Below are 23,965 nucleotides of genomic sequence, written 5' to 3'. Positions count from 1 at the left end.
TAACCCAGCAAGTGCACAGGTGTATTAATTACTCACTGACACATTTTAAAAGGTCCACAGGTGGAGCTAATTATTTCACTTGTGATTCTGTGAGGAGACCTGCAAAACATGCACTGTGTGGGGTCCTGAGGACCGAGTTTGAGAACCTGTGCATTAGGTGATAGTGTTCCCAGTTTGAAAGTCCAATAGCTCTCTCGTTTAAGGAGCAGGTTCGTGAGATCACCACCCCTAATTCCTAGGCGAATATTTTCCAGGCCAAAGGTATTAAAACATCTTAAATCGCCCTGGTGTTAATATATGCAGCATTATCAATACATCTTGAACTGTTAGCTTCTTGAATCCGGAATTTTTGTCTATGAGAGACTTTGAACAGTGATTTCACTCTAGCAAAGCAGTTTTAGTACCGGAATTATCCTCATGTGCCTATGGTATTAGAATATACCATCTCTTATGGTGTGTACACACGGTGAGATTTTTTCTTACGATTTTGACTATACAGTTAAAATCGTAAGAAAAGTTAGTGCAGATGCAAGGTGAAAGTCACCTTGCAATCCTGATGCGATGCTGATGCGCAGTCCCGCGTGGTCGGCATCGCAAGCCTAGATAGACTGTGCAGGCAAGTCAATTTTGACTATCTCATAGAAAAGATAGTCAAAATTGACACTTAGCCAAAATCGCACATTGGGGGTCATTCCAAGTTGTTCGCTCGTTGCCGATTTTCGCTATACTGCGATTAGTCGCTTACTGCGCATGCGCAAGGTTCGCAGAGCGCATGCGCTTAGTTATTTTACACAAAAGTTAGGTATTTTACTCACGGCATAACGAAGCTTTTTCATCGCTGTGCTGATCGTAGTGTGATTGACAGGAAGTGGGTGTTTCTTTGCAGAAACTGGCCGTTTTATGGGAGTGTGCGGAAAAACGCAAGCGTTCGAGTTGCAAAACGTAGGAGTGGCTGGAGAAACGGGGGAGTGGTTGGGCAAACGCTGGGTGTGTTTGTGACGTCAAACCAGGAACGAAAAGGACTGAGCTGGTCGCAATGGCTGAGTAAGTCTGAAGCTACTCAGAAATCGTTACGAGAAAATTAGCGAAGCTTTCGTTAGCAAATCTGCTAAGCTAAGATACACTCCCAGTAGGCGTAGGCCTAGCGTGTGCAATGCTGCTAAAAGCAGCTTATGAGCGAACAACTCGGAATGACCCCCATAGTCAGTATCACAAGCACAGTGTCACGATCCGGGTATCTGGACGCCATTACTTGCCTTTCAGATGCCTTCTGAGGCTGGCTCAGCGTTCCAGGGCCGGATCTCATCTGTGTTCCTGATGTCCACACTATGCATATCCCTCCTGTCACTCTGAGACGCTGTCACAGCGGCGCCATGTTTGAATCTAGCATGGCGTCTCCTGTCCTCCGCGGCCTCCGCCGCCGCTCCTGTGTTACAGTATGCAGGTTGTCAGAGTGGTGCCCCATGCCTGCCGCGGCCTCCGATGTCATCCATGTGTCTCAGGGTGCAGTTGTCAGTTTGGCGTCTCCTGTCCTCCGCGGCCGGCGCCGCCATTACTGTTATGATTCCACATGGTTTTCCAAACCAGCTTTCCCTCCAAGTACTAACATGGGCGCAGCCATGTTTGCCTTAGTCACATGTCCAGTCTCCACCAATCTGCTACACAGTGAACCTGCATGATTGGCCAGCCAATGCCTGCCCTGCAGCAGGTATAAGTATCCTGTGCCTGAACCAGGAAATGGTCAGTGCTTTGAATGTCAAACCTTGTTCCAGTGTCTCTTCCCTGTGGTTGTTTTTCCAGGTTCCAGCTCCTGTCTCCAGCAGCTACTACGAGACCCGCACCTGCCTTCCATCTTGCGGTGCAGCCTGACTCTGCAGCCCTCCGTGGCTATTCCAGCTTCCAGCTATTATCATCTGCTTCCAGCGGTCAGCTTTCAGCAGTATTTACTTTCTTCAAAGTACTGGTGTTACTCCAGCGGATCCCTACTTACCAGCAGTATCCACTACCACCGGTAACCTCTACACTACTCTCCTGTTTCCACGCTCCCTAGCATCTTACAGTATCCACTCCGTGTCTTCATCACCTGTCTGGTTCCATCCAGCATTCACTCCGTGTCTTCATCACCTGTCTGGTTCCATCCAGCATCCACTCCGTGTCTTCATCACCTGGCTGATTCCATTCAGCATCCACTCCGTGTCTCTACCATCTGGCTGGTTCCATCCAGTATCTACAACAGTCTGTTCAAGTTACCAACTACATCCACTGGCGTGTTCCTCGGCTATCTTCACTACTACAGCCAGGCCTGGTAAGGTTAATCCATCAAGGGACTTTAACATCTATTCCTTAACCTACCAGAGCTCTGTGATACCTTCTACGGTTACAAGTGATCCAGGAACTGTATTATATGCCACTTGCTTTTATTAACTGTGAATACTGTTGTTATACACGGAGTCTGTTAATAAAACCTTTTATTGACTTTTAACCTGGTTGTCATGGTCACACCTTCGGGTAATCTCTTACACTTACATGTCCAAGGGTCTGATTAAACCCTCCAGGTTTAATTTCATTCCAGCCCCTACAACTGAGGCTTCCTCCTGTCAGCCAAAACCCTCAGTTGTGACAGTAAGCACTGACCATATGAATCCAGTCGGAGACCAGGATCAAGCGGCCAGGCCGATGCAAGAACTGGCAGCCAGACTCGAACATCAGGAGGCTGCACAAGGCCAAATCATCCGCTGTCTCCAGGATCTCTCTACCCGACTGGATGGGATTCAAACGACCCTCCGTGGACCTGGCATGTCCGGTGCGTCCACAACAGTGACACCAGCTGTAACCCCACCCACCTTGCCCATTTCTACTCCACGTCTTCATCTTCCAACGCCAGCAAAATTTGACGGATCTCCAAAATTCTGCAGGGGATTTCTCAACCAGTGTGAAATCCATTTTGAGCTACAACCTGGCAATTTCCCCAGTGACCGTACTAAAATTGCCTATATCATTTCTCTTCTCAGTGGCTCAGCCCTTGACTGGGCATCACCTTTATGGGAGAAGTCTGATACCCTGTTGTCTTCCTATACTGATTTTATAGCTACATTCAGGTGCATCTTCGACGAGCCAGGCCGGGTAACCTCTGCTTCATCTGAGATTCTCCGTTTACGCTGTCAAAACAGAATTCCCTTGTCGTATAAACAACCCTTTATGAAGCTAAGAACACTGTACGCTGTTTACTTAAGAAGTACCGTAATGGTACGCTAGTTGCGTAACGATCGCTCAGCCGTAGGCGAGACGCTCAAGCGTCACGTTCGCTCACGGCCCAGCAATCACAGGACACGTTATTGGCTATGACTAGAGTAATGATTCGCTATGGCGTAGCGGACGCTCGAGACCACGAGGAGATCACCAGCGGCGCAGACGCTCACAATGCTATACCTTTATGTCTAAACCTTATACCAAAGAAATACACAGAATACCTTAATGTGAATACAGGGTGTAAGTGCAACCTTGTGTAACCTGACTAACTACAAAGCTGCTTGAGCGTCACCGACGCTCAAGTGAACACTTAACACTATAGAAAATACTCAGATACTGGTTTAGGTTCCAAAGCCTATTAACTGTATTATATCTAGTATACTTGTAAAAAGGGGATAACAGTACAAATGATACACTACAATATAACAGAGACTTCCTAACCACAGAACTAAACAATACTATCTAATACAATACAATACTAGTCTAGGGGAGATACGAGAGAGAGAGAGAAGGGAAAGAGAGAGAGAGAGAGACGGAGAGAGATGAGAGAAATTGGCTCACAGAAAGACAATGATAACGGAGAGAAACTTACGCACAAGGGTAAACGATCGCATGCGCCTGGACATCCAGCACCCGATTTTCAGCAATGAGAACCGTTGAAGAGTGAGCGCTGGATGTGGTCGGCCTGCCTATTTATGCCCCACACACAATGCAATCCTACAGTCCCTACAATCCCATTGTCCATTGGACGTCGGAATTCGGCCCTGCATCATAACAAAAGGTCATAGGTTGATTCATACAGGTGGGCTGTGACGATTTCAAACAGCTCAGGTGGGTGGGGAACTAGGTTTCCCGCCGCATACCTGAGTATGAGTAAATAGTAGAAATGGACATAAACTTCTTATGTCCATAACTATTCGCACGAGCGATTAATACGCTCCAAACCAACACCGGAATATTGCTAATTAAATACTCTTCCGATGGGTACCAAACACTGCTGTATGATTCCTGTTAGACCCTTCGTACGATACAAAGAGGGATTCCTTAGCTCAGGGACCTTCTATATTAACCAAACTTTCAGAAACTATCAAAGGGACCATGATCTATAAACTACATTAATTGTGAAAATATGTAACGAATGAGTCGCACGCTACGACTACATAAACTCTACCGTAAATACGCATACCGCGCCTGCGAGTGCACGCTATTGCGGGTATGCGCCTTCACGGGAGAGCGTACGCATGCGCAGCACGGACCAGTGTGCGGTGCAAATATGGCAACGTGCATAGAGACATTTTTCTGACTTTGACAGTCCACCCTTTGGCAGTCAATAATAACTGCCACAAAACATTTAAGGAGAAAAATGCAAGTCAGGGGTTAATTGATTTCCATGGTTGGGTAAGGGAGGAGAGAGGAGAAGGTGTGAAGAGGGTATGACCTAGTGAGATAGCAGAAGCATGTGTGTATGAATCCATGTTTGGAGGGTCATGTATCATCGTGCCGTACGTGTGGTAAATCAAGCTTCGAGGTATTGCGAAGTATACATTTGAATTCCTTCTTATCCTGTGGTACAGGTCTGTGGATGGGCTGTCAAACTTTACCGAGCTCTTTTCGGATTTTGAACAAAATGGGGAGCACATTTTAGTTGATGATACATGAATGGGGGAGGTATGTGGTTGCTGATATCTGTGCCTGTATTCCCTATCGTCTATGTGTGTCATTACCTGAGGGTTGTAGAGATGAAGATAAAGAACACTTATGGAAAATGCAATGATATTCTATGTCAGGGAAATGTACATCTGTCGTCGAAGTTGTGTTCGGTATCTGTTGAGAGTCGTCTTCTTTGCGCTGTATTGCTCCTTGGGCATGAGCAAATAGCTTTGTCTGAGCCATCAGATTTACAAAAAAAATGTTGGGCTAGCGTGAGTTTAAAAGTACTAGGGAAACTGGGGATCCATGGCAAAGTTCATCAAGTGTCCATATTTAAAGTTGTCAAATCTTCTTCTTTGGTCAATCCGTTGTCTGTATACATCTCGTCTCGTCAGCTTCCTCGTCCAAGGGGGTCTTTGTATCTTGGAGAAAAGCAGAAAAACAGGTGAAAGAAACGGACCGTATAATCGCATTTTCATCACATCCTGGTTTCTATCATTGGGTCATAAATCAAATCCAGGTTAATTACGGTTTCCTCACTCCTCAAGCTCATCACTTTTGTACTTTGTTTGCACCTCATTAAAGCCTGCCCGCATCTAAATATCAATCCAATCGATATAACGACACCCAAGATACATAGTAGAAACTTTCCAACATCCATTATGACTCCTTGAGCCCAGTCCCCCAAACCGGAGAACCAATTTCGCGGGTTCAACCATGACACCCAACCAGTCAGCTCATTACCTACAGCAGCAAGGGTGAGATTGTGTTTTCGACGAAATTCCCACTTCAATTGGAGAATATCATCCATCTTTTGGTCTATGACCTCTACCGGATCCTCTGTGCTATTTGTGATATACGTGCAACACTTTATGCCGTACTGTGTTGCTAATGTAACACAATATCCGCCTGTTACTGCTGTAAGATAATTAAGAACCATCCTATGCTGAACTAGTTCTGTTTTATAAGCTTGAAGTTCTCTTCCAGTGTATCTAAACGTGTCATCATACATTTCAGTGATATTATCTAACAAATTGGCGAGTGCGGAAATGTATCTATAATTCATCACTCCCCGAGCGGTACGAGTGAAATCTAACGCTACCAGAACCTGAATCCCGGTGGATTCATGGATAATATCGGAGGCCGGGTGCTCTAACCTTTCTGACAGTTGTCTTTTAACTCGGTGCTCGTAATGAGTGTGAGTATAAGGAGCTTGGGCACCACGGTGTATGTCCTTCATTTTGTCATGTGTAACAGTCATCACTTCAGGCAATACTTTTCCAATATAACACAATCCTTCAGAGTTTGGGGCAAGCCACTTGTACGCCTTTCTCCCGCATATGAAATATGCGTCATCGGGGAGAACATATGGGACGGAGAAGGACATGACCATGTTACAAACCTTCCAGGTGAAATCTCCTGACCCTAATTCTTCCATCTGTCTAATGCACGTTTCAGTTTGTACGATATGTGCACAGTATCCTGGTGATACCTCTCCAACTCTAGTAATCCTATTTCCTAAGGTGTATCGATACCGGAAAGATTTTCCTCTACTGGCTATGTGGCGTACCAGCTCTGTATCTGTAGGCATTCTATCTGCTCTGTGTGAGAAGGTCATGGTAAGGTTGCTCCATGACACTTCCCAATTTCCCGGTTTTCTGGGATTGGAGATATTGAAACATAAGAGGGACCTATCCACATGGTATTGGTGGAGCTTCAAACTAGGAGGGCTGGAGATGTTAAACCTCCGGTCCACCGGTCTCCCACCACTTAGCTCAAGTACCTCCCCTAACGTTAAAGGAAATGGTACTAGCCCTGATTTGCTATGACCCTGAGGTACTTGAGAGCATACCCAACAATCTGTTTGGTTTAACACGTTACCCACTAAGGAGTGATAGTCACTCAATGGATGCCGGTCTATATGGATATTAAAACTAGATTGGCATTTCTTTATGCATCCATCTTCAACCAGATTATCACAGAGCCTACAGATACAATTTTCTTCAGCTAACAATCCATCACAATTTCTTCTATCGGATCGTTTTCTGATACTCGCCTTTGCTTGTTGGTTTGGTTGATCTTGGAAAACTACGCCTCCATCATCATAATCGGAACCCATTCCAGAACCTTTCTCGACCTCTATGGTACTCTCGCCGGAACAGACTGCTCTGGTCAACATCATGGTTAACATCAAAATCCGGATCACAGTCTCTTGGGGCAAGTCCATCTTTGAGGAGGAAATAGAGAAGAATGAGAAGGGGGAAAAAGAAATTTCAAGGAAGAGGGGATGGGAAGTGGAGAAAAACAATAAAAGGGAGAAGGGAGTCGACAACTGCTTTCGGTCTTCAAGGCTCAGGTGCCGCCTCAGTCCTCCTGGAACAGACACTCCAGTGATACAACCTCTACCGTCTGTTCCTTATCACGGGACTTCTCTGGATCAGCAACCTTTTTGCAGTGGGATGAATGGACCCAAGTCTCTCTCTCAGCCACCTTCAATGCTGTGGTGCTAGTCAATAAGACCTGGTATGGTCCTTCCCATCTATCAATAAGACAACCTGAGCGTAGAAAATTTCGTATCATTACATAATCCCCAGGTTCAATGTCATGACAATTACTATCTGGTAAATCAGGAATCATCAACTTCAGATTATCATTTTGATTCCTCAACTGCTTACTCATGTTAATCAAGTACTTTACAGTTACTTCATTGTTACATTTCAAATCATCCTGAGGGTTAATCATGACATGCGGTTGTCGACCAAACAAGATTTCAAAAGGAGACAGATTAAGAGGGGACCTGGGAGTGGTTCTGATGCTATACAAAACAATGGGTAAAGCTTCTGGCCACGTCAATCCTGTCTCTGCCATTACTTTACTCAATTTATTTTTAATAGTGCTGTTCACTCTTTCGACCTTCGCGCTCGCCTGTGGACGGTACGGAGTGTGCAGCTTGCTATCAATTCCCATCAACTTACACATTCCTTGAAAGACATCACCTGTAAAATGGGTACCCCTATCACTTTCAATGAGTCTAGGGATACCATATCTACATACAAATTCCTGCACAATTTTCTTAGCTGTAAACATAGCGGTATTTGTAGCTGCTGGGAAAGCTTCGACCCAATTCGAGAAAACATCTATACAAACAAGTACATATTTCAAATTTCGACATGGGGGTAATTGAATGAAGTCGATTTGTATTACCTGGAAAGGGCCGCCGGCAGGTGGGATATGGGATGGTTCTGTAGGTGTCACAACTGAGGGCCTGAGCTGACGGGAGGCAGCCTCAGTTGTAGGGGCTGAGATGTACCGGAACCTGGGAGGTTGTATCAGACCCCTGGACATGTAAGTAACATGAATAATAACTGCCCGAAGGCGTGACCACGACAACTTAGATAAAAGTCAATGATGTTTATTATGACAACTCCGCATCACAGCAGCAATAAAAGAAAACGTAAAAGTCAGCAAAGAATAAATACAGTTCCTGAGTACTACAGCATGGCAGGAGCCACAGGGCACTGGTAGTGTGAGATAGTTCTTATGATCTTCTAGATGGAAAGTCCTTACCAGGCCCGGCTGTAGCAATGGAGATAACCCAGGATTGTACCAGCTGGTGTTCCAGGTAGAGCTGGGTTGCTGAAGGTAAAACAGCTGCTGTGGATACTGGCTGGAACCAGACTGTTGTTAGCACGGAGTGGATACTGGCTGGAACCAGTTAAATAATAAATGAACTTTGGGAGCGATGAAATGTGAACTGAAATGTAGAACTTGAGAGCGGAGAAATAATAATTCCGGTGGAGAGTGGTAAAGTGTAGAAAGGACACCGGCCCTTTAAGGGAAGCTGTACTCTGCCGGAAGCTGAGGCTGGAAGCAGGTAGTGTTGTAGCTGGAAACAGATGAATCCACAATGGATTGGAGAGTCAGGCTACACCGCAGGTGGAATGCTGGTGCGGGTCTCTATGGTGGAAGTCTTGAGACAGGAGCTGGAACCTGGAAGACAATCATAGAAGAGAGACAAACAGGAACTAGGTTTGACAACCAAAGCACTGACGTCTTCCTTGCTCAGGTACAGCTTACTTATACCTGCAGCAAGGAAGGGGTTGGCTAGGCAATTATGCAAATCAACAACACAGACAGCAGATTGGTGGAAATGATCAGATGACAGAATCCAAGATGGCTGCGCCCATGCAGACACTTGGAGGGAAGTTTGGTTTGTAATCCATGTGGTCTGGGAAACAGTAATGGCGGCGCCGGCCACCGGAGACAGGAGACGCCAGGCTGATAGATGCACATTTAACCACGCGGGCACAGCGGAGGCCGCGGCTGATGAAAAGACCACTCTGCATGTGGAAACTCAGGAACAGCGGAATCCGGTCCTGGAACGCTGAGCCCGCCTTAGGAGGCATCTGAAGGGTAAGTAATGGCGTCCAGATACCCGGATCGTGACAGCACCCCCCCCTTTAGGAGTGGCCCCAGGACACTTCTTAGGCTTTAAAGGAAACTTTGCGTGGAAATTTCGGACCAAGGCAGGAGCATGGACGTCAGAGGCATTGGTCCAAGAGCGTTCTTCAGGACCATAGCCCTTCCAGTCAATGAGATACTGAAGTTGACCGTAACGGTGACGTGAGTCCAGGATCTTGGCCACTTCATACTCAACGCCTCGTTGAGTTTGGACTTTCGGAGTTGGTGGAAGTGAGGAATGAAACCGATTCAAGATTAGCGGTTTCAACAGGGAAACATGGAATGTCCTGGGTATTTTTAAGAAGGGAGGTAACTGGAGTCTGTAAGCAACAGGATTGATGACTTGATCAATTTTAAAAGGACCGATGTAGCGAGGTGCAAACTTCATACTGGGAACTCTTAACCTCAAATTCTTCGTGGATAACCATACCCGATCACCCACCTTGAGAGCAGGAACTGCTCGACGCTTCTTATCCGCAAACTTCTTGTACCTGAACGATGCCTTGAGCAGAGCTGATCGTACGCTCTTCCAGATATTGGCAAACTGATGCAAGGTGATATCCACTGCGGGAACAGAAGTTGCTGGAAGCGGTTGGAACTCAGGGACTTTAGGGTGGAATCCAAAGTTGGTGAAGAATGGTGTTGAGGAAGATGAAGAATGATACTGGTTGTTATGACAGAACTCGGCCCAGGGAAGTAATTGAACCCAGTCATCTTGAGAGGAGGACACATAGATGCGGAGGAAGGCCTCCAAGTCCTGATTCACCCTCTCAGTTTGACCATTGGTCTGAGGATGGTAAGCCGTGGAAAACTTTAACTTGACTTGGAGGACTTGACATAAACTTCGCCAGAATTTGGCTGTGAATTGAACTCCTCGATCTGAGATAATTTCTTCTGGAAGACCGTGGAGTCGGAAGATCTCTTGTATGAATACTTGAGCCAACTTGGAAGCTGACGGAAGACCGGTGAGAGGAATGAAGTGTGCCATCTTGGTGAACCGGTCAACTACCACCCAGATGGTATTGAACTTGTTGCACATGGGCAAATCTGTAATAAAATCCATCGACAAATGGGTCCATGGTCGACGGGGAACAGATAGTGGAACCAGTTGCCCCGCAGGCGACTGGCGGGATACTTTATGTTGAGCACACTTTGGGCAAGATGCAATAAACTCCAAAACGTCCTTTTTCAGAGTTGGCCACCAATAGGACCTAGAGATAAACTCCAGGGTTTTTTGGATACCTGTATGTCCGGCAAAACGGGAAGCATGGGCCCAATGCATGAGCTTCTTCCTTAGTGTCGGCTTCACAAAACTTTTCCCTGATGGGGGCGTAGAGTCCATCCCTACCGTGGAGAATGCCAACGGATTTATAATAGGATGCTTGTCTGAAGACTCTGACTCATTTTCTTGCTCCCATGAGCGGGAAAGGGCATCGGCCTTGCGATTCTGAGAGCCCGGACAGAACTGGAGTTTAAAGTCGAACCTGGAAAAGAAAAGTGCCCATCTGGCCTGACGAGGGTTGAGACATTGTGCGCCTTTTAGATATAGAAGGTTCTTGTGGTCTGTAAGGATGGTGATTGAATGAGAAGCTCCCTCCAACAGATATCTCCACTCCTCTAGAGCGAGCTTGATGGCTAGCAACTCCTGGTCGCCAATGGCATAGTTGCGCTCCGCTGGGGAGAACTTCCGTGAGAAGAAACTGCAAGGATGTAAATGACCATCTTTAGCCCTCTGAGATAACACCGCTCCTACTCCAACGGAGGAGGCATCCACCTCTAAGATGAAAGGAGAGTCGATGTCAGGCTGTTTCAGGACAGGTGCAGAGATGAACCTCTGTTTTAAAAGATGAAAAGCTTGCATGGCTTCTTCAGACCACTTGGACGGGTTAGCACCCTTCTTGGTGAAAGCAGTAATAGGCGCCACAATGGTGGAAAAGTCTCGTATAAACTTTCGGTAATAATTGGCGAACCCTAAGAACCTCTGGACCCCTTTGAGGGTTAAGGGTACCGGCCAATTCTGGATTGCTTGTAGTTTCTCAGGATCCATCTCTAGTCCGGAACCGGACACAATGTACCCTAGAAACGGAATGGACTTGACTTCAAAGACACATTTCTCTAATTTGCAGTAGAGATGATTGACACGGAGACGGGACAGAACCTCCTTTACCCAGAAACGATGTTCCTCTAAATCGTTGGCAAAAATGAGGATATCATCTAGATAGACCACGACATGACGGTATAGAATGTCTCTGAAGATCTCATTGACGAAATGCTGGAAGACAGCTGGAGCATTGCTCAATCCGAAGGGCATGACGAGGTACTCATAATGTCCGTCACGGGTGTTAAATGCGGTCTTCCACTCGTCACCCTCACGGATCCGGATGAGATTGTATGCACCTCTCAGGTCCAGCTTTGTAAAGATGGTAGCTCCGCTAACTCTGTCAAAGAGCTCAGTAATCAGGGGTAAAGGATAGCGGTTCTTGATGGTAATGTCGTTCAAACCTCTGTAGTCGATGCACGGCCGCAGACCACCATCTTTCTTCTTTACAAAAAAGAAGCCTGCGCCGGCTGGAGAAGAAGAAGGTCGAATGAACCCCTTTGCTAGGTTCTCTTTAATGTATTCCTCCATAGAATGTGTCTCGGGGAGAGACAACGGATAAGTTCGGCCTCGAGGTGGAACCTTCCCTGGAACGAGATCAATCGGGCAGTCCCATTCTCTATGAGGAGGAAGGATATCAGCAGAAGCTTTACTGAACACATCCGTGAAATCTTGATATGGAGGAGGTGGAACATCAGTCGACCTGGGGGAGGAAGAACAGACAGGCAACACTTTAAACAAACATGTCTTAGTACAGGAGGAACCCCATGCCAGGATTTGCGTAGTCGTCCAATCAATTGTAGGATTGTGAAGACGGAGCCATGGAAGGCCCAGGACCACAGGATGTGTGGCTCTTGGAATCACTAAAAATGAAATAAGTTCGGAATGAAGAACTCCCACTCTCAGACGAACTGGTAGAGTCCTTAGAGAAATAACTGTATCAAAAATTTTACTGCCATCCACAGCAGTTAAGGAAAAGGACGAAGGAAGTCTCTCGGTGGGTAGGGACCACCGTTTAACATAGGCTTCAGTAATAAAGTTCCCAGCTGCTCCGGAATCCAGGAGGGCAATGACGTTCTGATAACGTTGAGCAACTTGAAGCGAGACTGGGAGGTTACAATCTTGAGGAGATGGAGAGGAGATCATTACTCCTAGCCGGCCCTCTCCTTGGCGAGCTAGGATTTGGAGTTTCCCGGACGTTTGGGACAGGCATTAATGGTGTGAGACGGAGCTGCACAATACAGACAGAGAAACTCGGAGAGACGTCTTCGGCGCTCAGCAGGAGTTAAACGGGAACGGCCAATTTGCATGGGTTCATCTGTAGTTGGTGACAGTTGGCGAGGAGGAGGAGTAGAAGATTTTGGAGCAGATGATCTTCCACGCTCAGTTGCTCTCTCTCTGAAACGTAAGTCAACTTTCGTACAAAGTGAGATTAGCTCATCTAACTTGGAGGGTAAGTCTCTGGTAGCTAACTCATCTTTAATACGCTCGGATAAACCATGCCAGAATGCAGCATACAGGGCCTCGTCGTTCCATGCCAGTTCGGATGCCAGGATCTGGAACTGTATAAGATATTGTCCTACAGTACGTGATTCCTGGCGTAAACGGAGAATCTCAGACGAAGCTGAAGTTGCCCTGCCTGGCTCGTCGAAGATGCGCCTGAATGTTGACACAAATGCAGTGTAAGAAGATAGCAGGGTGTCGGACCTCTCCCATAACGGTGATGCCCAATCAAGGGCTGAGCCACTGAGAAGAGAAATAATGTAGGCAATTTTTGTACGGTCACTGGGAAAATTGCCAGGTTGTAGCTCAAACTGAATCTCACACTGGTTGAGAAATCCCCTGCAGAATCTTGGAGATCCGTCAAATTTTGCTGGCGTTGGAAGATGAAGACGTGGAGCAGAAATGGGTAAGGTGGGTGGGGTTATAGCTGGAGTCACTGTGGTTGACGCACCAGACGCGCCTGATCCACGGAGAGTTGTCTGAATCCCATCCAGCCGAGTAGAGAGATCCTGGAGACAGCGGATGATGTGGCCCTGTGCAGCCTCCTGATGTTCTAGTCGGGCTGCCAGTTCTTGCATCGGCCTGGCCGCTTGATCCTGGTCTCCGGCTGGATTCATTAGGTCAGTGCTTACTGTCACAACTGAGGGCCTGAGCTGACGGGAGGCAGCCTCAGTTGTAGGGGCTGAGATGTACCGGAACCTGGGAGGTTGTATCAGACCCCTGGACATGTAAGTAACATGAATAATAACTGCCCGAAGGCGTGACCACGACAACTTAGATAAAAGTCAATGATGTTTATTATGACAACTCCGCATCACAGCAGCAATAAAAGAAAACGTAAAAGTCAGCAAAGAATAAATACAGTTCCTGAGTACTACAGCATGGCAGGAGCCACAGGGCACTGGTAGTGTGAGATAGTTCTTATGATCTTCTAGATGGAAAGTCCTTACCAGGCCCGGCTGTAGCAATGGAGATAACCCAGGATTGTACCAGCTGGTGTTCCAGGTAGAGCTGGGTTGCTGAAGGTAAAACAGCTGCTGTGGATACTGGCTGGAACCAGACTGTTGTTAGCACGGAGTGGATACTGGCTGGAACCAGTTAAATAATAAATGAACTTTGGGAGCGATGAAATGTGAACTGAAATGTAGAACTTGAGAGCGGAGAAATAATAATTCCGGTGGAGAGTGGTAAAGTGTAGAAAGGACACCGGCCCTTTAAGGGAAGCTGTACTCTGCTGGAAGCTGAGGCTGGAAGCAGGTAGTGTTGTAGCTGGAAACAGATGAATCCACAATGGATTGGAGAGTCAGGCTACACCGCAGGTGGAATGCTGGTGCGGGTCTCTATGGTGGAAGTCTTGAGACAGGAGCTGGAACCTGGAAGACAATCATAGAAGAGAGACAAACAGGAACTAGGTTTGACAACCAAAGCACTGACGTCTTCCTTGCTCAGGTACAGCTTACTTATACCTGCAGCAAGGAAGGGGTTGGCTAGGCAATTATGCAAATCAACAACACAGACAGCAGATTGGTGGAAATGATCAGATGACAGAATCCAAGATGGCTGCGCCCATGCAGACACTTGGAGGGAAGTTTGGTTTGTAATCCATGTGGTCTGGGAAACAGTAATGGCGGCGCCGGCCACCGGAGACAGGAGACGCCAGGCTGATAGATGCACATTTAACCACGCGGGCACAGCGGAGGCCGCGGCTGATGAAAAGACCACTCTGCATGTGGAAACTCAGGAACAGCGGAATCCGGTCCTGGAACGCTGAGCCCGCCTTAGGAGGCATCTGAAGGGTAAGTAATGGCGTCCAGATACCCGGATCGTGACAGTAGGTATTGCTTTTCCAATATTCTTTCTCAGACAGGTAAGGCATGACATTGCTCTTTTACTCGCATGAGAGGAGAATCCTGGGGCGCACCAGTATGCTCTTACCAATTTGCACATCCCCTCCTTGCCTAGATGAGTCAGCCCGTGAGCTGCTTCAGCCAGACATGGAAGGTATGCCCTGGGGGCCACTGGTTTACCATGTCCATCCGTCCAGAGCCCTGAGGACTCCTGGCCATATCCCTTTGCCTTCCAGACTGCTCTTTCCTGTGTGGAACACAAATTCTGCATCTCACACAACTTTTGTGTGTTGATGGTATTAAATACCATCAGTTGTGTGGTGTCTGTCTGTATGGGGGTAGCAGCTGCAAGCTTTGCGGCTTCGTCTGCTCGGCTGTTACCAAGGGATATTGGGTCTTGGCTATATGTATGTGCTTTACATTTGATAACAGCCACTCTGTCGGGTTCCTGTATCGCTGTTAGAAGCCTTTTTATGTGAGCTGCATGCGCTATTGGTGTACCAGCCGCCGTCATGAAATTTCTGAGCCGCCATAGGGCTCCGAAATCATGGACTACCCCGAAGGCGTATCTAGAATCGGTGTAGATATTGGCTGACTTACCCTTAGCCAATTCACATGCTCTGGTTAGGGCGACCAGTTCAGCAACCTGGGCTGAGTGAGGTGGGCCTAGCGGTTCCGCTTCTATGGTGTCTTGGTCATCTACGACTGCGTATCCAGTACACAAGTCTCCCGAGTCTGACTGTCTATGACAACTACCGTCCGTGTAGAACGTGAGTTCTGCATCTTCCAGTGGGTTGTCACTGATGTCAGGCCTTGCGGTAAAATTTTGGGTCAAATATTCCATACAATCATGTGTATCCCCCTTTGCATTAAATCCTCCTTCCCCATCACTCTCACCTTCCACCCTTTGTGTCTGACCAGGCACACCTGGGAGAAATGTTGCAGGATTTAATGCACTGCATCTCCTTATGGTGATGTTTACTGGGGCCATTAATGCCAATTCCCATCTTGTAAACCTTGCAGATGAGACGTGTCTGGTTTGGGCAGAATTCAATAAGGCAGATACCGCATGTGGTGTATGGATTGTGAGGTTGTGGCCTAGCACGACATCTTCGCTTTTTGTCACTAGCAATGCTATCGCCGCAACGCTACGCAAGCATGTGGGGAGGGATCGCGCTACCGTGTCTAGCTGGGCGCTGTAGTATGCAATTGGCCTGCTGGCGTCACCGTGTTTTTGGGTTAGTACACCTGCTGCGCACCCAGCACTTTCTGTTCCGTATAGTTCAAAGGGTTTCCCATAGTCTGGCATACCTAGTGCTGGTGCCTGCGTTAGGCACTGTTTGAGTCTCTCAAATGCTGTTTCGGATTCGTCTGTATGCGAAATCCGGTCAGGTTTGTTTGAAGAGACCATTTCCTGCAAAGGTAACGCCAATATGGAAAACCCTGGGATCCAGTTACGGCAATACCCACACATTCCTAAAAACGTCCTGATCTGTTGCTGGGTTTGTGGCAGTGTCATGTCTCTAATGGCTTGGATTCTATCAGCGGTCAGGTGTCTCAGTCCTTGTGTTAGACAGTGTCCCAAATATTTTACCTTAGTTTGGCATAATTGTAACTTGTCTTTGGAAACCTTGTGACCTGTGTCTGAAAGATGAAACAGGAGCTGTTTCGTATCCTTCAGAGATGCTTCCAGTGAATCTGAACACAGTAATAAATCGTCCACATACTGTATCAATACTGATCCACTGTCTGGTTGGAAAGACTGTAAACAATCATGCAAAGCCTGAGAAAATATACTTGGACTATCTATGAAACCTTGGGGTAACCGAGTCCACGTGTATTGGACTCCTCTGTATGTGAATGCAAACAAATATTGGCTGTCAGGGTGCAGAGGTACCGAAAAGAAAGCGGAGCAGAGGTCAATAACAGTGAAAAATTTGGCAGTGGGAGGAATTTGCATTAGGATGACAGCTGGATTAGGCACTACGGGGAACTGACTCTCAACTATTTTGTTAATCCCCCTTAGATCCTGCACTAGCCTGTAACCCCTCCCCCCACTCTTTTTAACAGGGAAGATGGGACTATTGGCTGTGCTGGACGTTCTTACCAGAATGCCCTGTTGCAGCAAGCGTTCTATTACTGGGAAAACTCCTAACTCCACCTCTGGCTTCAGAGGATACTGTGGGATTTTTGAAGCTATCCTACCATCTTTTACTTGTACAACTACTGGAGCTACGTTTGCCATTAATCCAGTGTCCTGTCCATCTTTTGTCCAAAGTGACTCTGGTATCTGAGAGGTCATCTCTTCTACTTGGGATGGGTTCCTATTTGTCATAATGGAATGTGACATTAATTTTGATGGGGAGTCTAACATGTCTCGTACCTCCTGAGCGTGATTCTCAGGAATGTCCAAGAATACACCTTCAGGAGTACAATAAATGACGCAACCCATTTTACATAGTAAGTCTCTCCCCAGGAGATTAGTTGGTGCCGATGCAGCCAGCAAAAAGGAATGCTTGGTATGCAAAGGCCCTATTGTAATCTCGGCTGGTTTGCTAACAGGGTAGTGCTGGACTACTCCTGTTACTCCCATGGCTGGAATTGTCCTACCAGTGGTTCTCATGCCCACTGTCGAATTTATCACTGACTTGGCCGCCCCTGTGTCTACAAGAAAGTTTAAAGTTTTACCAGCTACATTGATTGCAATCTCTGGTTCGCTTCCAAGACTGGCAATCAATTTAACTGGCTGCAGATTACAGGTGTGGCCACACCCCTATTGGGTATGCTGACCTCCCTGAATCCCATTGGCAGCAACTACTTGTGGGGGAGTTAGCTGGGAACTACCAGAGGCCTGCCAGTCTCTGTTCGGGGGATATCTTTTTGTTTCCCCTGTATGTGGCTCAAAACTCCGCCTCTGTGGACCCTGCTCCCAATGTCGTGTGTTGTGTTGTTGTCTAGGGGGTTGAAAAGATCTTTGTACATTCTTTGTTCTACATTCTCGTGCAAAGTGTCCCGGTCTGTTACAAGAAAAACATGTTATTACACTTGCCTTACCCACAGGATTCGGTGGTACATACGCAGGCTGCCTTGTGGTCAGCGCCTGTATACTTACGGACATCAACTTATCACTTTGCGACTCCCTGTGTCTAGTGATGTTTTTGTCGTGATCAACAGCAGCCTCTCTCAAGGTGGACACTGACAGACCTCGCCAACATGGTTGTGTGGTCTGTACCCTAGCTTTTAATGTTTCTTTCAAACCATCCATCAGTACAGATACTGCTACTTCTCGATGGTTTGGGTTGGTCTTAATGTCTTCTATACCAGTGTATTTTGCCATTTCTGATAGTGCCCGGTGGAAATATTCTGCTGCCGTTTCGGACTCCTTTTGCTTAATGGAAAATATTTTATTCCATTTAACAACGGCTGGGAAATACTCCTTTAGCTGTAAATTTATCCTTTTTACATTATCCTGGTCGTACACATCTGTAAGCGGTACATCTTTATCTAGTCCACAATCAGCCAAGAATTTAACTGAGTCGACATTGGAAGGTAAGCAAGCTCTTAGCACTATCTGCCAATCCTTATTATTGGGCTCTAAAGTGTTTCCTAGATCCCTGATGTATTTTTGGCTTGCCACTAAATCTTTTCTGGGGTCTGGGAATTCAGACACTATGGTCCTCAATTCCATTCTAGTGAACGGGCAATACATGGCAATGTTCCTGACGGGTGTGGCTCCTGATGCATCTGTTTTCCCATTGGGAACTACTATCACCTTTACAGGAGCAATTCTAACAGCCTCATTCTGCGTAGATTCTACAACTTGTTGTGGTACAATTGTTTCAGTGTAATGCATGGTGCCGTACTTACCCGTTGACACGACCTCACCTATCCCTCCGCTAGGGGCCTTAACTAATCTCGTGGGTGGTGCAGTTCCTACTGTGGTTTCTGATATGGTGGCCGCTAGAGAGAGCGCTGAAATTGTTGCCGAATCTTCTTCTTGATCACACTCCTGAGGAAGGTTCAAAACAGGGTACATCTTGCACGGGTTAATACTTGCATGAGTTATTTGGTTAACATCATTAACATTTACAGGGTTACTAAGAGTTTGTGTTTTACAACCCAGTGCGTTTCTCTCCGTAATCAGCTTCTCTCCTGCAATGTATGGTGGAGGTGGAGCTGTGGCTATCAGCTTCCTGACTGCCCCAGATCCCGCCGCCAGAGCCAAACCTCTCTGTATCTCACCTTCCTGGTGCCATAACTGTAAGTAATCATGATGCTGAATTCGTCTCTTTGTTGATTTTACGAGACATATCCTCCTCCTTAAATTTTGTAACACGTCTGGACTGAAGCTACCTATTCTTGGGAATTTGTCCCTGTCTTGTACAGTCATTCTCTCCCATTCATCACATAAAGATTCGGTGTGACTTCCATATTTTTCACACATTACATATCGTGCCGACCCAACTGGTCGGTTCACAGAATCAACCTGAACCAGGGTTGATCGCCCCCTACCTGAGCAACTGGCCCCCATAGTCTGCAGGTGTTGCTTAGTCCTCCTTGGATTTCTGTATCAAGGTTTTCAGCAAGCCTTTACAGACAACCAAATTACTCCACAGTAGGCCGGCGGTGGCGGTTTACCGAGTACCCCACTCACTCGCCCACCTCGACCAATACGACCTGATCACACCGATATGGTGCTGGCGTACTCGATACAGGGCCCCTATGGAACCTTCAGTTTACTGGAACATATGAGGGTTACCCGCAGGACACTTACTCTTTCCAGTAAAGGTGGGGTTGTTAGATAGTTCCTGAGTGACCAGCGAACTTCCCTTCCAAAAATAAAAAATTACACAAATCACGTCAGAATGTACAGATAGCGTTTGTGACCACTTTACTCTAATGGTATTAGGTCAGATTACTAACTACTGCACACAATTACGTGTGGTCCAATCGTTCAGTACATAAGCACTACTTGTTATGTACTGAGAGATCAATGGAATCGATGTTTCCGGCCGCGATTCCTTCAGCAAGAGCTTATGGCCTATATGGGTTCTGCACCAACACCCCAGGCGTTGTGCCACTGGACTTTTATAGCGGACCTCTTAGTACCTTACGACCTCCTGGTCTTGTTACCTTATGACCTCCTGGTCTTGTTACCTTATGGTCCGCTATACTCTAATGCTCAAATATTATTTAACCAGGGATGCCTCCCTAGCCACCGTATATGTCACTTACACGTGTGTCCCTTGACGAGTACCCGACTTTCCTTTTGGTTCCACCTTAAAGTTATATAAACTTTTGTATACAAAACCACACTCACTCAACACATGTACACTTTTGTTTCTATATTTCTATTTCTGCGCAGAAATTGTCTTCAGTCCAACAGTGTTACTAATTAGGAGCAGGATCTGTTAAGCTAAATTTCAGATTTTCCAAAAATAGATTTGCGTTATTTACCGCGTCGCGTTATTTACCGCTGTGCGTTACTTATCGCCTTTGCGCTAATTCAACTTTTCGTGACTTGAGCTACGTGGGCGTAACCAGACGCTACGTTGCGTAATGTACGCTGCGTGCGTCTGCCGTTTGGATTGCGTACGCAAGTCTTTTGTTAGGGACACGTGTACGCAAAACAAAGATCCACCGTAACACAATTTCTACCTTTATCAATGTAGATGATCTCTGATCATCTACCGCACACCACACTGACTGTCTTATCTCCCAGACAAGCCGTGTGTTGGTCTATACTTTAACTATTACCTCTACTATGAAATAACAGCAAATCTCTTTTTGCACTTTCTATCAACTATAAAACTTGGCAAACAGGAATAGTGATATACGAAATTTGAAAAAGAAATACAGATAAATGTATGCGTGCGTGTATACGCAAGACAGAAGAGAAATAAAACAGTTTTAAAAGACACAAGCGTTTTGTTCTTACTTCCGGTTCCCGGATTCCTTCAGCACTCTTTATCTAAGCGAAGCAGACGCTTATCCAATCAGCACTGCAAGGAATATGATCCCGCCCTTTGCTGATGGATAATGGCCCTCATTCCGAGTTGTTCGCTCGCAAGGCGATTATAGCAGAGTTACACACGCTAAGCCGCCGCCTACTGGGAGTGAATCTAAACATCTTAAATGTGCGACCGATGTATTCGCAATATTGCGATCAAAACCGAGTTAGCAGTTTCTGAGTAACTCCAGACTTACTCTGCCTGTGCGATCAATTCAGTGCTTTTCGGTCCCGGCTGACGTCATAAACACACCCAGCGTTCGCCCAAGCACTCCCACCGTTTCTCCAGACACGCCTGCGTTTTTTCCGGAAACGGTAGCGTTTCCTGCCACACGCCCCTAAAACGCCGTACATCCGCCCAGTAACACCCATTTCCTGTCAATCACAATGCGTTCTCCGGAGCGACGAAAAAGCCGTGAGTAAAATTACTTTCTTCTTAGTAAAGTTACTTGACGCATGCGCAGTGCGAACATTACGCATGCGCACTAAGAGAATTCTCACTGCGATGCGATGAAAAATACCGAGCGAACAACTCGGAATGAGGGCCAATGTCTGCTGATCTACCTAGTGCAGATATGAGAAGGATAGGACGAGTCCCCAATTGTCAAAACAGAATTCCCTTGTCGTATAAACAACCCTTTATGAAGCTAAGAACACTGTACGCTGTTTACTTAAGAAGTACCGTAATGGTACGCTAGTTGCGTAACGATCGCTCAGCCGTAGGCGAGACGCTCAAGCGTCACGTTCGCTCACGGCCCAGCAATCACAGGACACGTTATTGGCTATGACTAGAGTAATGATTCGCTATGGCGTAGCGGACGCTCGAGACCACGAGGAGATCACCAGCGGCGCAGACGCTCACAATGCTATACCTTTATGTCTAAACCTTATACCAAAGAAATACACAGAATACCTTAATGTGAATACAGGGTGTAAGTGCAACCTTGTGTAACCTGACTAACTACAAAGCTGCTTGAGCGTCACCGACGCTCAAGTGAACACTTAACACTATAGAAAATACTCAGATACTGGTTTAGGTTCCAAAGCCTATTAACTGTATTATATCTAGTATACTTGTAAAAAGGGGATAACAGTACAAATGATACACTACAATATAACAGAGACTTCCTAACCACAGAACTAAACAATACTATCTAATACAATACAATACTAGTCTAGGGGAGATACGAGAGAGAGAGAGAAGGGAAAGAGAGAGAGAGAGAGACGGAGAGAGATGAGAGAAATTGGCTCACAGAAAGACAATGATAACGGAGAGAAACTTACGCACAAGGGTAAACGATCGCATGCGCCTGGACATCCAGCACCCGATTTTCAGCAATGAGAACCGTTGAAGAGTGAGCGCTGGATGTGGTCGGCCTGCCTATTTATGCCCCACACACAATGCAATCCTACAGTCCCTACAATCCCATTGTCCATTGGACGTCGGAATTCGGCCCTGCATCATAACAAAAGGTCATAGGTTGATTCATACAGGTGGGCTGTGACGATTTCAAACAGCTCAGGTGGGTGGGGAACTAGGTTTCCCGCCGCATACCTGAGTATGAGTAAATAGTAGAAATGGACATAAACTTCTTATGTCCATAACTATTCGCACGAGCGATTAATACGCTCCAAACCAACACCGGAATATTGCTAATTAAATACTCTTCCGATGGGTACCAAACACTGCTGTATGATTCCTGTTAGACCCTTCGTACGATACAAAGAGGGATTCCTTAGCTCAGGGACCTTCTATATTAACCAAACTTTCAGAAACTATCAAAGGGACCATGATCTATAAACTACATTAATTGTGAAAATATGTAACGAATGAGTCGCACGCTACGACTACATAAACTCTACCGTAAATACGCATACCGCGCCTGCGAGTGCACGCTATTGCGGGTATGCGCCTTCACGGGAGAGCGTACGCATGCGCAGCACGGACCAGTGTGCGGTGCAAATATGGCAACGTGCATAGAGACATTTTTCTGACTTTGACAACGCCAGGGAACACGTGCTGTGGGACAGTATCTCATACAGTTCAAAATCCTGGCATCCGAACTGGCATGGAACGACGAGGCCCTGTATGCTGCATTCTGGCATGGCTTATCAGAACGCATCAAGGATGAATTAGCTACCAGAGACTTGCCTTCTAAGTTGGATGAGCTAATTTCACTATGCACAAAGGTTGATCTTCGTTTTAGAGAAAGAGCAACTGAGCGAGGAAGATCATCTTTTCCAAAGTCTTCTCCTCCTCCTCGTCAACCGTCTCCATCCAAAGATGAGCCCATGCAAACTGGCCGTTCCCGTCTATCTCCCGCTGAGCGCCGAAGACGTCTTTCTGAGTCTCTCTGTCTCTACTGTGCAGCTCCGTCTCACACTATCAATGCCTGTCCCAAACGTCTGGGAAACTCCAAATCCTAGCTCGCCAGGGAGAGGGCCGGCTAGGAGTAATGATCTCCTCTCCATCTCCTCATGATTGTAATCTCCCAGTCTCGCTTCAAATTGCTCAACGTTATAAGAACGTCATTGCCCTCCATGATTCCGGAGCAGCTGGGAATTTTATAACCGAAGCTTATGTTAAACGGTGGTCCCTACCCACCGAGAGACTTCCTATGTCTGTTTCCTTGACTGCCGTGGATGGCAGTAAGATTTTTGACGCAGTTATTTCTTTAAGGACTCTACCAGTTCGTCTGAGAGTAGGAGTTCTTCATTCAGAATTTATTTCTTTTTTAGTGATTCCAAGAGCCACACATACAGTGGTTTTGGGCCTTCCATGGCTCCGTCTTCACAATCCATCCATTGACTGGACGACTACGCAGATACTAGCATGGGGTCCCTCCTGTGCTGAGACCTGTTTGTCCAAAGTGATTCCTGTTTGTTCTTCCTCCCCCAGGTCGTCTGATGTTCCACCTCCTCCATATCAAGACTACACAGATGTGTTCAGTAAAGCCTCCGCTGATATCCTTCCTCCTCATAGAGAATGGGACTGCCCAATTGATCTCATCCCAGGGAAGGTTCCACCTCGAGGCCGAACTTATCCGTTGTCCCTTCCAGAGACGCATTCCATGGAGGAGTACATCAAAGAGAACCTGGCGAAGGCTTTCATTCGACCTTCCTCTTCTCCAGCTGGCGCAGGCTTCT

General features: G+C 46.6%; 2 long non-coding RNA genes across 2 annotated transcripts in view; one reads left to right on the top strand and one right to left on the bottom strand.

Annotated features, from left to right (window-relative positions):
* Positions 1–23,965, top strand: part of LOC135055866 (uncharacterized) — a 205,399-nt gene that overhangs the window by 90,384 nt on the left and 91,050 nt on the right. The gene's annotated exons all lie outside the window — the stretch shown is intronic.
* LOC135055868 (uncharacterized) overlaps positions 1–23,965 on the bottom strand; it is a 115,457-nt gene that overhangs the window by 775 nt on the left and 90,717 nt on the right. The window lies entirely within an intron of this gene.

Source organism: Pseudophryne corroboree, chromosome 3 (assembly GCF_028390025.1).
Source record: "Pseudophryne corroboree isolate aPseCor3 chromosome 3, aPseCor3.hap2, whole genome shotgun sequence".
Classification (NCBI taxonomy): Eukaryota; Metazoa; Chordata; class Amphibia; order Anura; family Myobatrachidae; genus Pseudophryne; species Pseudophryne corroboree.
The sequence above is the reverse complement of the archived record's forward strand: the minus strand, read 5'-3'. Positions and strand labels throughout refer to the sequence as shown.